Below are 11,735 nucleotides of genomic sequence, written 5' to 3'. Positions count from 1 at the left end.
ATCCTCCTCTCCTCACGCTCAGCAAACAAGGTGGATTCATCTGCACATTGCAAGTTATTACTAAGAGTTCTTCCAAATCTGATGCTCCGTTCTTTTTCATGTAATTCGGCTTCCCTGATTATTTGCTTAGAAGACAGTTTAAATAAATTTAATGAGATGATACAATCCTGACTCACATCTTTCCTGATTTTAAACCATGCAATATTCCCCTTTCTGTTCCCACACTGGCCTCTTGATTAATTTATAGTTTCCATATGAGCATGATTAAGTTTTCTGAAATTAGCATTCTTTCGAGGATAGCCCTAGTCTGTTCTGATCCATGCAGTCAAAGGCCTTTACATAATCAATGAAATACAAGGGAGCATATTTTTTATATTCTCTGCTTTCAGCCAAGTCTCATCTGTCATCAACAATGATATCCCTTGTTTCGCTCCCTCTTCTGAATCCATCCTAAACTTCCGGCAGCTCCTACTGTTGGATAATCACCAACAGCTGCAACCACTGTTGGATAATCCTCAGCAAAATTGTATTTGCATGTGATATAACTTGTACTGTCTTATAATTTGAGCATTCTGTTGGATCAGATTTATGTATGTCCCACCTAAATTTTGAGAACATCTCAAGAACAGATTTGATGCATTAAAATTGTGTGGTAGGTAGATAGTAAATGACAGTTATGAAAAATTGTCAATGTTTACATAATTAGAACAAACATAAGAGAAAATATACTTTGAATTTATTTCTTCAAAGATATTATATTACTCTACCTTAAAAGACTGAGAGGCAATTGTTTCAGCCTTTAAAACATAAAACAGAATACAATATAAAGGGAGATGGTTATGCCAATTAGGGTCACTACACAGGTTCTAGCAAAAGAATTAGAAAGGTAAAAAATAAACTACACAATATATAAGAACCTAATATGTCAAGTGCTCTGGGAGAGCAGGTTAAAGGTATTAGGGGAGGGTTCTCCATGAAGGATCATGGGAGAGGAGGTCAGTGTCCCAGGAGAATACTTACTTTGAGTACAGGAGACCATGTGGAAGCCATCAACAAGACTTGTGAGGTAAGCAGAGACTCGCCGAAAATAAGTCGGAATTGGTTCTTAATTATTTTTGAATGCCATGGAAGGGATTTCAGAATGTGTGAAGTTGGGATTCTTTATGGAATTTGAGTCATGAGAATGGCACTATCAGTTGTGCATGTTGAAATCTCACTCATTCTATCAGAATTGTAACGCATGTATTGGGTGCGGAGTGAGATTTGAAGTTGGAAACCAAACTGGAGATCATTGTGCAGTAATCCTGGCAAGAGACGAGGGAAGCTTGAGTGGAATAGTGATGGCCGAACACAAAACAGGGAGGTGCTGTTAAGGTCTTGAGGAGGAACAATGCATAGTAATTGATGGGAGAAGGGGACACAAAGACAAGAGTCTATCCATGGATTACTATAGATAGCAGTGTATTGCAATAACTTGAAATCGATTTTCATTTCCAATGCAGGCCCTATAAAGATTGATGATATACATAGATTATATAATTTACTTGAAAGTTAATTTTATGGATGGAAAGTAGTGAGATCATGCTAAACCAACACGATGGAACAAAAATGGATGGCAAATAACAGAAATGGAATCATCAAACATTATTGATCGCTCAACCAAGCAGTTGGGGACCATAGAACAAATAAAGCCCAAAGTGTGAGGAAGGCTTTTGGAGAAGTGGTTTTGGTTTCATTCAAAATTTTAGGTTAGAATCAAAGAAAGGGTCAATAATCAGGGGTAATACTGAATGAGAGGAGATCAATTAGCAAGCGCTAACTATGTGCCTAGGCTACCTGTGTGAATATAAATCTCATCTGCATACAGGAATAATATCTAACGAAGAGAGGGGATTGCTAACATCTCTTCTTGAACCACAAGTCTTTTTACTGAATTTACCACTAAAAATGTCAGCCTATTAAGTCAGTTAGAGGGTTTTCTCTCTCTAAAATACCTTTTACTCTGAGTTTTCTCTACTTGATATTGAAGTACCTGATTGTGAGAAACAGAAAAATTTCTCCCTAGTTGTCTCCCCCAAATATATGCCAAATATAGCTGCTTGCTACACATGGCAAGTGACTATACACTTGGAGGTCAACAGAAGTAGGTCAGGGGTTATTCTCCCTATGGGTTATCAGCCATCTAGAGCAAGCAGTCATCACTGCTTATCCCACAACAAGTAGGACCCACTCCCTTTTGATAAGGATAGTAGCTGACTGTTTCCTTGTAGGATACCCCTGAGAGGTCAAGCCCATGCAGGTGACCAAGGTTAGGCTGCCATCATGAATCTAGGGTCCACCCATCTTGTCACATGTAGACCTCTAGTCCCTCCCATTCCTATGTGCACACCCCTAGCTTATCCACTTCCTGTCACGCTCATGCCTATATACATCTCCTTCCTATGATGTGTATGCCTATGGTACTGCCCCTGCCTGTGACATGTGGTTACCTGTAATCATGCCCTCTAAGTAGTTAGAACCCTTAGCAATAAAGTGGGGCTCTCCCCCGAGGACCACCAAGCGGGGCTGAGGTGAGCATGCTACTATGAATTGTATTTGACTCCATTACTTCAATCTCTCTTCTATTTCTCATGCTTTCTATGATGTCACTATAATCTTTACTCATTATCGCTGTACAATTGCACCTACCGGACCAGTGATAATTTGTTGGGGGCCATCTTTCCCCCCGCACCTGATGTTCTCAGTGTTGGGATGACTTGAATGGCACCAAGATCATTTTTAACAACAACAAAAAAAATAAATCAAGTTCCAAGTTGAGATGTTAGCTTGACATCTCTTATTACAATCCAGTGTGTCGAGCAAATTTGCACATACGCTGCCAACATCATTTTCAAAGCATTTTCTTCCCCCTTGAGCCCCTGATATCAGCTCCCTATTTCCTGACCCTCCCTCCCTCATGAACCCTTGATAAGTTATAGATTATTATTTTCATATCATACATCGTCCTCCATAGACCCTCACCCACTTTTCTGTAGTTCATCCCACAGGGAGGGGGTTATAGTTAATCCCAAATTTCCAAACTTAATTCAGTAGATGGGAGTGTTACTAGAAGAAAAGTAACAGAAAACAGAGAAATTCCATTTATAAATTATCCCATTTAAAGGCAGAAAATACAATATTTGTAAATATACTTTATGTGTTTATTTATTTATATACTGATTCTAGTGCTAACTAAAGTGTTTTTAGGGTAAAAAAATTTACCCTATACTTTATAAACATTCCTTTTGTTATTTTAAAATCATGAGTTTAGCGACAATTCAGGCAATTTACTGACAAAAATCCATTACAGTTTGGTTATTATCTGATTTTATTTCATTCACAGATGCTTTAAAATTTATTTAAAATAAATAATTTAATTTATGACTATTAGTTCAACAAAATTCATTAAATTGTTCCCCAAATCAGTCCCACATTAAAAGCTCACTCTTTTAAATATGTTGAAAATTAGGGGTTTTTTTCCCTTCAGAACAAGAACTCTCAATATCAATGTACCTTTTAATAAAGTTGACTCATTTTATTTATTTATTTTTTTAGGCACCAAATTCTTTATTAGCCCACCTTCCTGCCCTCTTTCAACACATTGTAAACAAAATTAACCTTTTTTGACCCAGAGTTGTAACAGGAACCAGCATATTACCAACATAGGGGCAGACTTACACCTCTTCTCATGTTTTTTTTTCTGACCCTTCCTAACCTATAGGTGTCACTTCTTTTGGCTGTCCCTGACAAATCTATTTTAACCCCTGTAAAATAGGGACAAGCAGTACCGACGTCACTGTTCTGAGGCTGACGAGAAGGTCCATCACTCAGCGAGGGGCCTAGGAGCATTCAAACTCTCGCTGCGGCCCTTTGAGCTCTCCCTGTCATCTGTCACGGGCCCAGGATCCAGTAAGCTGCACACCAAGCACGTGACCTGGGTCCCTAAGACCCAGTGAGGACTAGATGTCACGTGCATGGGCTTGCCCACTGTTGCCAACTGCAGCGTAAAGACTAAGCGAGCAGGTCATGGTTCCCTGGGGGTGCCTCCCACACTCCTCCATCGTGACCAGCGTCTTCAGAGGAGTTTCTCAATACCCCTTGCCACACTGGAACAGTCAGAGGGGACAAAGCAGGGACCAGTGACAAGCCAGTCTCAAATTAGGACATGTGTTCTTGGGGAGAATCGGGGCCTGGGCAGGGACACCGGCTGGAAGGGGAGGGGCAGGCCGGGCTTTCAGTAACGGTGGTGATCTGGTTTGAAGGGGCCGTCCACCGGCATGCCCAGGTACTGGGCCTGCTTCCCCGTCAGCTTGGTCAGCTTCACGTTCAGCTTACCGAGGTGGGGTTCAGCCACTGCCTCATCCAGCTTCTTAGGCAGGAAGTGGACTCCAACGGGGTATTTGTCCGGGTAGGTCCACAGTTCTATCTGCACCAGCACCTGGTTGGTGAAGGAGTTGCTCATCACGAAGCTGGGGTGGTCCATGGCGCAGCCCAGGTTGACCAGCCGGCCCTCAGCCAGGAGGATGATACGGCGCCCGTTCTTCAGCCGGTCGCAGTCCACCTGAGGTTTTATGTTCACCTTCAGCTACTTGACCATCGATCTCCACGTCAAAGTGTCCGATGTTACACACAACGACATCATCCTTCATCTGCTCAAAATGCCGGCCAAGGATGATGTCGACACAGCCCGTGGTGGTGACAAACATGTTGCCCTCCTGACAGGCCTCGTCCATGGTGGTGACCTCGTAGCCCTCCATGGCGGCCTGCAGCGTGTGACACGTGCCCCGAAACCTCTCAGGGCCTGGGCACAGCCCTTGCCCACATCGCCATAGCCTGCGACCACGGCCACTTTGCCGGCAATCATCACGTCTGTGGCCCGCTTGATGCCATCGATGAGGGACTCCCGGCAGCCGTAGAGGTTGTCAAACTTGCTCTTGGTGACAGAGTCGTTGACGTTGATGGCAGGCACCTTCAGGATGCCATTGGCCTTCATCTTGCACAGGTTGTGGACTCCGGTCGTGGTCTCCTCGAATGCCCGCCAGGAGCTGTGGATACTTGGTGTGAATGAGGTTGGTGAGGTCGCCGCCGTCGTCCAGGATCATGTTGAGGGGCCCGTCCTTGAAGTACAGCGTTTGCTCCATGCCCAACGGCTACCCCTTGTCGGTCTCGCCCTTCCAGGCGTACACGGGAATGCCAGCCTTGGCAATGGCAGCTGCTGCATGGTCCTGGGTGGAAAAGATGTTGCAGCTGAACCACTGCACCTCAGCTCCCAGGGCGACCAGGGTCTCAATAAGGACAGCTGTCTCCACGGTCATGTGCAGGCACCCGGCAATGCAGGCGCCCTTCAGCGGCTTGGAGGCAGAGTACATCTCGCACATGCGCATCAGTCCAGGCATCTCATTCTCTGCAATGTCCAGGGCCTTATGTCCCCAGGAGGCCAGGCTGATGTCAGCGACTTTGTAGGGCAGTTTCTGCGTCATTGGCGGCGTTTCGGCGCGGAGGGGGCCGGGCTCAAGCTGGGAAGCACTGGGCTAGCGGCGCCGGGCAGGGCGAGTTGACTCATTTTAAATCTTAGTAGTGTTAAGCCTGATTATTTTCAGGAAAACAAAAAAATAAATATTGTTCAGATTATTTTTAGATAATTTTTTCCTCCATGGGTCATATTTCTTACTGTGATTTCTGAATTTCTGTAGAATTTCTTGCTCTCCTCTTTTTCAAGTTCTGTTCTTCCAGATAGGGTGGTCATCAATCAGAGGCAACTTGATGGCATTGATTTTATTAGTATATCATTTAGACATACTAATTTTTGTTATTTTATATTTACCTATAGAGTCAAAAATTATATCTCTAACATGCCCTTAAAATTATATTATTTTTATAAAGAAGTAATTATAATGATAAATTAAATATTTATTATAAAAGCATTGGTATAGAATCAATACCCAAATTTATGAACAACTACATTTAATTTTCCTTCATGAATCTTGGTAGATCTGAATACTACTTTGCTAAAACAGCTTGTTATTACATATGATAGGATTTATATCCTTTCAACAGAGATGAGAAGTAAAAGCTAATAAAATGCCAGTGATCCACTTAATATTGAATGAAGATAAACACACATACAGAAAAATATCAGAAGAGCCACACTATACATTTTTTCTTTTTTTAATCGTTTTATTAGGGGATCATACAACCCTTATCACAATCCATACATACATCAATTGTGTAAAGCACATTTGTATGTTCATTACCCTCATATTCTCAAAACATTTGCTCTCCACCTAGGCCCCTGGCATCAGGTCCTCATTATTTCCCCTTCATCCACGCTTCCCCCTCACTCATGAATCCTTGATAATTTATAAATTATTATTTTGTCATCCTTTCTCTGTCCGATGTCTCCCTTCACCCACTTTTCTATTGTCCATTCCCCAGGGAGGCGGTCACATATAGATCCTTATAATCAGTTCCCCCTTTCCAACTCTCCCTTACTCTACCCTCCCAGTATTGCCACTCAGACCACTGGTCCTGAGGGATCATATGCCCTGGATTCCCTGTGTTTCCAGCTCCTATCTGTACCAGTGTACATCTTCTGGTCTGGCCAAACTTGCAAGGTAGAATTGGGATCATGATAGTGAGGGCGGGGGGAAGGAAGCATGTAGGAACTAGCGGAAAGTTGTATTTTTCATCTTGCTACATCGCACCCCGACTGACTCGTTTCCTCCAGGAGATCCTTCTGTAAGGGATCTCCAGTGGCCTACAAATGGGCTTTGGGTCTCCACTCTGCACTCCCCCCCTCACTCACCATGGTAAGATTTTTGTTCTGATGATGCCTGATACCTGATCCCTTCAACACCTCATAATGGCACAGGCTGGTGTGCTTCTTCCATGTGGGCTTTGTTGCTTCTCAGCTAGATAGCCGCTTGTTTACCTTCAAGCCTTTAAGACCCCAGACACTATATCTTTTGATAGCCGGGCACCATCAGCTTTCTTCACCACATTTGCTTATTCACCACATTTGCTTATTCGGTGGCTGTGTAGGGAAGGTGAGCATCATAGAATGGCAATTTAATAGAATAAATTATTCTTGCATTGAGGGGGTACTTGAGTGGAGACCCAATGTCGTTTCTGCTACCTTAATATTAAACCTATAAAGGTATGCACACAGATCTATTTCTCCATCCTCATATATAAATGTATTTGCATGTGTACATGTCTTTAGATAGACCTCTATAAATGCCCTTTGCCTCCCAGCTCTTTCCTTTATTTCCTTTGATGTTCCTCCTGTCCCACTATCATACTCAGTCCCCACCAGGATTTCAGCAATTCCTCTTGGTTACATTACCCTTGATCATTCCTTACCAGGCCTCCCACACTGTCCTCACCACTGATTTGGATCACTTGTTGTTCCCTTGTCCCTGGGTTTGTTAACACCACTACCTTTCCCCCCAACTCCCCCTCTCTCATGTCTCCCTGGAACTGTCAGTACCATTGTTTTATCCTCCAGATTGTTCATCCAGCCTATCTTATTTAGACAGACCAGCAGAGATAATAACATGCACAAAAACAAGACAAAGCAAAACCAAGTAACAATATACAACAAAACAACAACAACAAACCAATGATTAAAAAAAACACAAGAAATAAAAGCTTGTAGTTAGTTCAAGGATTGTTTGTTAACCTTTAGGAGTGTTTTCTAGTCCAGGCTGTTGGGGCACCACACCCTGGCCCCAAAGTCCACTTTCAGCATTCCCTGGGGACCTCGCCGCTTCATTTCCTTGCTGTTCTGTTGCACCCCCTTAGTGTTTTGCCTCAGTATGGTGGGATCAGACCGGATGCAATTCCCACACTGTGTCTCTGGTGTTGTCCCCTGTAGGGCTATGGGTCAGTGAGGGCAACATGTCTCATAGTGGGGCCAGCCATGTAGGCCTCTCTGCCACATTACACATTCATATGCAGCTCAGCACTAGAAATTCTGAACTTATGCTACTTAAATTAAACTCCATTAACTCACTTTGATGATAGGATTCACTGGTTCCATATTATTAACTCTTCCTGGAAGCAAGTACAAATTCCAATTCATATCTGTTTCACACAATTTCTAAGACTTCATGGCCTTTATCATGCTTAAACTATGTAAATACATATTCTAACTATCCAAAATAAAATAGAAACATTTTAAAATTAATAAATCTTTTTATTGGGGCTCATACAACTCTTATCACAATCCATACATACATCAGTTGAACAAAGCACCCTTATACATTTGTTGCACTCGTCATTCTCAAAATTCGCCTTACACTTGGGTTCCTGGAATCAGCTCAGTTTCCTTTTTTTCCCCTCCCCCTTCCTCCCCGCTCCCCACTTCCCCCTGGTCCATTAATAGTTTATAAATAATTATTTTATCTTATCTTACACTGTCCGGCGTCTCCCCTCACCCACCTTCCCATTGTCCATCTCCCAGAGAGGAGGTTACACATAGATCTCCAAGATCGGTTCTCCCTTTCTACACCCTCTTCCCTCCAGGTGTCGCCACTCCCACCACTGGTGTTGAGGGGTTCATCCGTCCTAGATTCCCTGTGTTTCCAGATCCCTACTGCACCACTGTACATCCTCTGGTATAACCAGGTCCGCAAGGTAGAATTGGGGTCATGATAATTGGGAGAGAAGGAAATGTTCAGGAACTAGAGGAAGGTTTTGAGTTTCATTGTTGCTACACTGAACTCTGATTGGCTTATCTCCTCCCCACTACCCCTCTGCAAGGGATGTCCAGCTGTCTCCAGATGGGCATTGGGTCCCCATCATGCACTCCCCCTCATTCGCGGTGATGTGATTCCCACCACCACCCCCACCCCCTCTCCCCAGCCTTTGTTGTTTGAGACCTGGTCTTCTCTGCCCTTCACGATCACCCATGTTGGTGTGCTGCTTCCGTGTGGGCTTTGTTGCTTCTGGGCTAGATGGCCGCTTGTTTGCTTTCAAGCCATTAAGTCCCCAGATGCTATATCTCTCAGTAGCCGGGCACCATCAGCCTTCTTCCCCACACTTGCTTATGCACACCTTCGTCTTCAGCGTTTATGTGAGGAAGGTGATCACTCAATGATTGTTTTTGTCCCTTGGTGTCTGCTACATGATCCATTCAACACTTTGTATTCGCTTAGGCTGTGTGTTTCTTCTCTGTGGGCTTTGTTGCTTCTGAGCTAGATGGCTGCTTGTTACATTTTAATATATAAGTAACACAGAAAGAACAGCTAATATAAAAAATGATTTGATTGTAAGAGATTCAGTTACTTGGTTTAAAAAATACAGAAGTCTATGGGTTGTGGTAAAAGTTATATGAGCCCCCAATAAAATGATTTTTAAAAATGCAGAAGTCATAATTGATGATACTCTTCTTAGGTCTACAGATGAATATATAAACACTGTTAAGGAAGCATTTTCTGAATTGATCCTCACAAAACTAATTTGGGCAACTGTGTATCAATCATGAAGGGCTAGATCTTTAGGGGAACCAAAAGAAATGGGGTGAGGAAAGCACCTTCTATTATCTTGGTTTGATTTGAAAAGACCTTTCAAGTAATTTGTCTGTTTTGGTAGTTAGAGGCCTATTCCTTATTCCAGAGTACTAAAGAAATCATAATCCCATGATTCATACCAACCCTATGTAAAAAAATAAAAATAAAACTGTTCCTTAGGGTTTCCAATTCACCTTCCTCCTCGGGAGCAACTAGTAGGTTTGAGTCTCACCTTTGTTTAAGTAACCTACCAACTAACCCACTGAACTAACAGAGCTCCCAATTTCATCAAAACATACCTCAAAGTCTAAAAGTGAGACATCTCAAAAGCTATAGAATCACTCTGAAAATAATGAGTATTAGTGGTCATGTGTGCTTCAAGAACTTTTATTTTTATATTATGTATATCATGTTTACATATTTACATGTTTACATTCACAAATATATTTTATATGTACATGTTGTATATTTGTATTTTACATATAAAATATGTCTTATATAGTAAATATATATGGACTAAATGTTTATATTTAATAATTGTATTAGATATATATATGTATAATTTTATTAATTTTATTATATGTAATAGGGATAACTCAATGACATACATATGTATATATACATATAACTTTTTATTGTGAATTGTATAAAGATTTACAGAGCAGATCATCAGTTTTAAGTTCAATAATTTATGCACATTTTGTTTCATCTCATTCTTCATAATCCTATTAATGTAACATTAATCATCCTCCCACATTTCCTGTTCCCATTCCTCTGTATTTCCTAATCCTTTGGAACTTTTTCCTTCAGTAAATATTGCTCTTAATTGGTTTGGTTTTTTTTTTAAACTTTTTATTATGTCCCTATTTTTATTCCTCCTTCTTTCCTAACCTTTTAGACTTTAATCTTGAGTAAATACTGCCTTTCTTCATCTGAAATGGTTGATCATTCCAACCTGGGGGTCAGTTACAGACCTGAAGGGTCACTAGGACCATAGTCTTGGGGTCTCACCTGGCTTTTTCTGGACAGTGAGCCTACTCTCTTTTGTGATTTTGAGTTTGGGGCCACATTTTCCTCTTATCTAGGATCTTCTAATGTGAGCCTTTTCAGAGCGATTGGTAGTGGTAGTGGGTACCAGCTAATTCTTTTGGTAGCAGAACTGTATAAACTGATGTTTGTGGGAGCAAATTACTAATTAGTGTTTTGGGCTAATTGTTTCCATCAGTCTTGTTTCCTCTGGATGGAAAGTGGCCAATAGTTTCACCTGAGATGGCTGCTCATGAGCTTTTTAAATCGTCACTAATCGCTAAAGTAAGATGTAGAACATTGTCTTTGTAGATTATGTTATGTGATTAGGTCTTTAGATCCCCCTAAGAATGTAGTCCTGAGCTCCAAGGCCCAGTGACTCACTCCTCAAGGTGTTTGATTATGTCTAAGAAATTTCCATAGTAGCCCCTGGATATTCCCCCCCAACAGTTATGGATATGCTTACAGTATAGGTAAACATATACAAATAAAGCACCCATTGCCATTGAGTCAGTTTTAACACATAATGACCTTATAGCAGGGTAGAACTACCTCTGCCTTTCCAAGAGTAAGTCTTTCTGGGACCTCATCTTTCGCCCAAAGTGTGGCTGGTGGTTTCGTACTGCTGATCCTGTGGTTAGCAGCCCAACACGTAACCCACCATGCTACCAAGGCTCCCCCATATCCAGATATCCTCGGTCTGAATGGATCAAATGGTACATACCTACAAAGGAGTTCTACACATCCCCAAAAAGCAGTGATGAACGCATGAAGCACATTGCCGCATGGGAAGCACTGGAGGAAAGCATGCTAAGTGAAGTAAGTCAAACACAAAAGGACAAGTAGAACATGAGTCCCCTGAGGTAAGCTTTAAAAAGGGGGGGGCATAGGGAAAACTACTATATACATACATCCTTGGGATGAGGTCCAGCAACTGTGGCAGGGGCCAAACCCAGTGCAGGGTTACATACAGCAGCCAACTACATAAGAGAGGGAAAGAAAGAGAGAGAGAAAAAAAGGGATGGGTGTGGAAGGAGGAAGCAGGGCACTAACCCACACAAGGGGAGGGTATTGTTTATATCTCCACAGAAGAGGGAGAGAGAGAGACCAGGCTTCAATGATGTGCCAAGTATACCACATACCGGCATGCACGAGGGA

At 42.1% G+C, this 11,735-nt stretch overlaps 1 pseudogene; it reads right to left on the bottom strand.

Annotated features, from left to right (window-relative positions):
* Nucleotides 1-4,273: 4,273 nt before the first annotated feature.
* On the bottom strand, nucleotides 4,274-5,519 carry LOC142448810 (adenosylhomocysteinase pseudogene; annotated as a pseudogene).
* Nucleotides 5,520-11,735: the final 6,216 nt, after the last annotated feature.

This window comes from Tenrec ecaudatus, chromosome 5 (assembly GCF_050624435.1).
Source record: "Tenrec ecaudatus isolate mTenEca1 chromosome 5, mTenEca1.hap1, whole genome shotgun sequence".
NCBI classification, from domain to species: Eukaryota; Metazoa; Chordata; class Mammalia; order Afrosoricida; family Tenrecidae; genus Tenrec; species Tenrec ecaudatus.
Note: the sequence above shows the minus strand (reverse complement) of the source record. Positions and strands in the feature narration are given on the sequence as shown.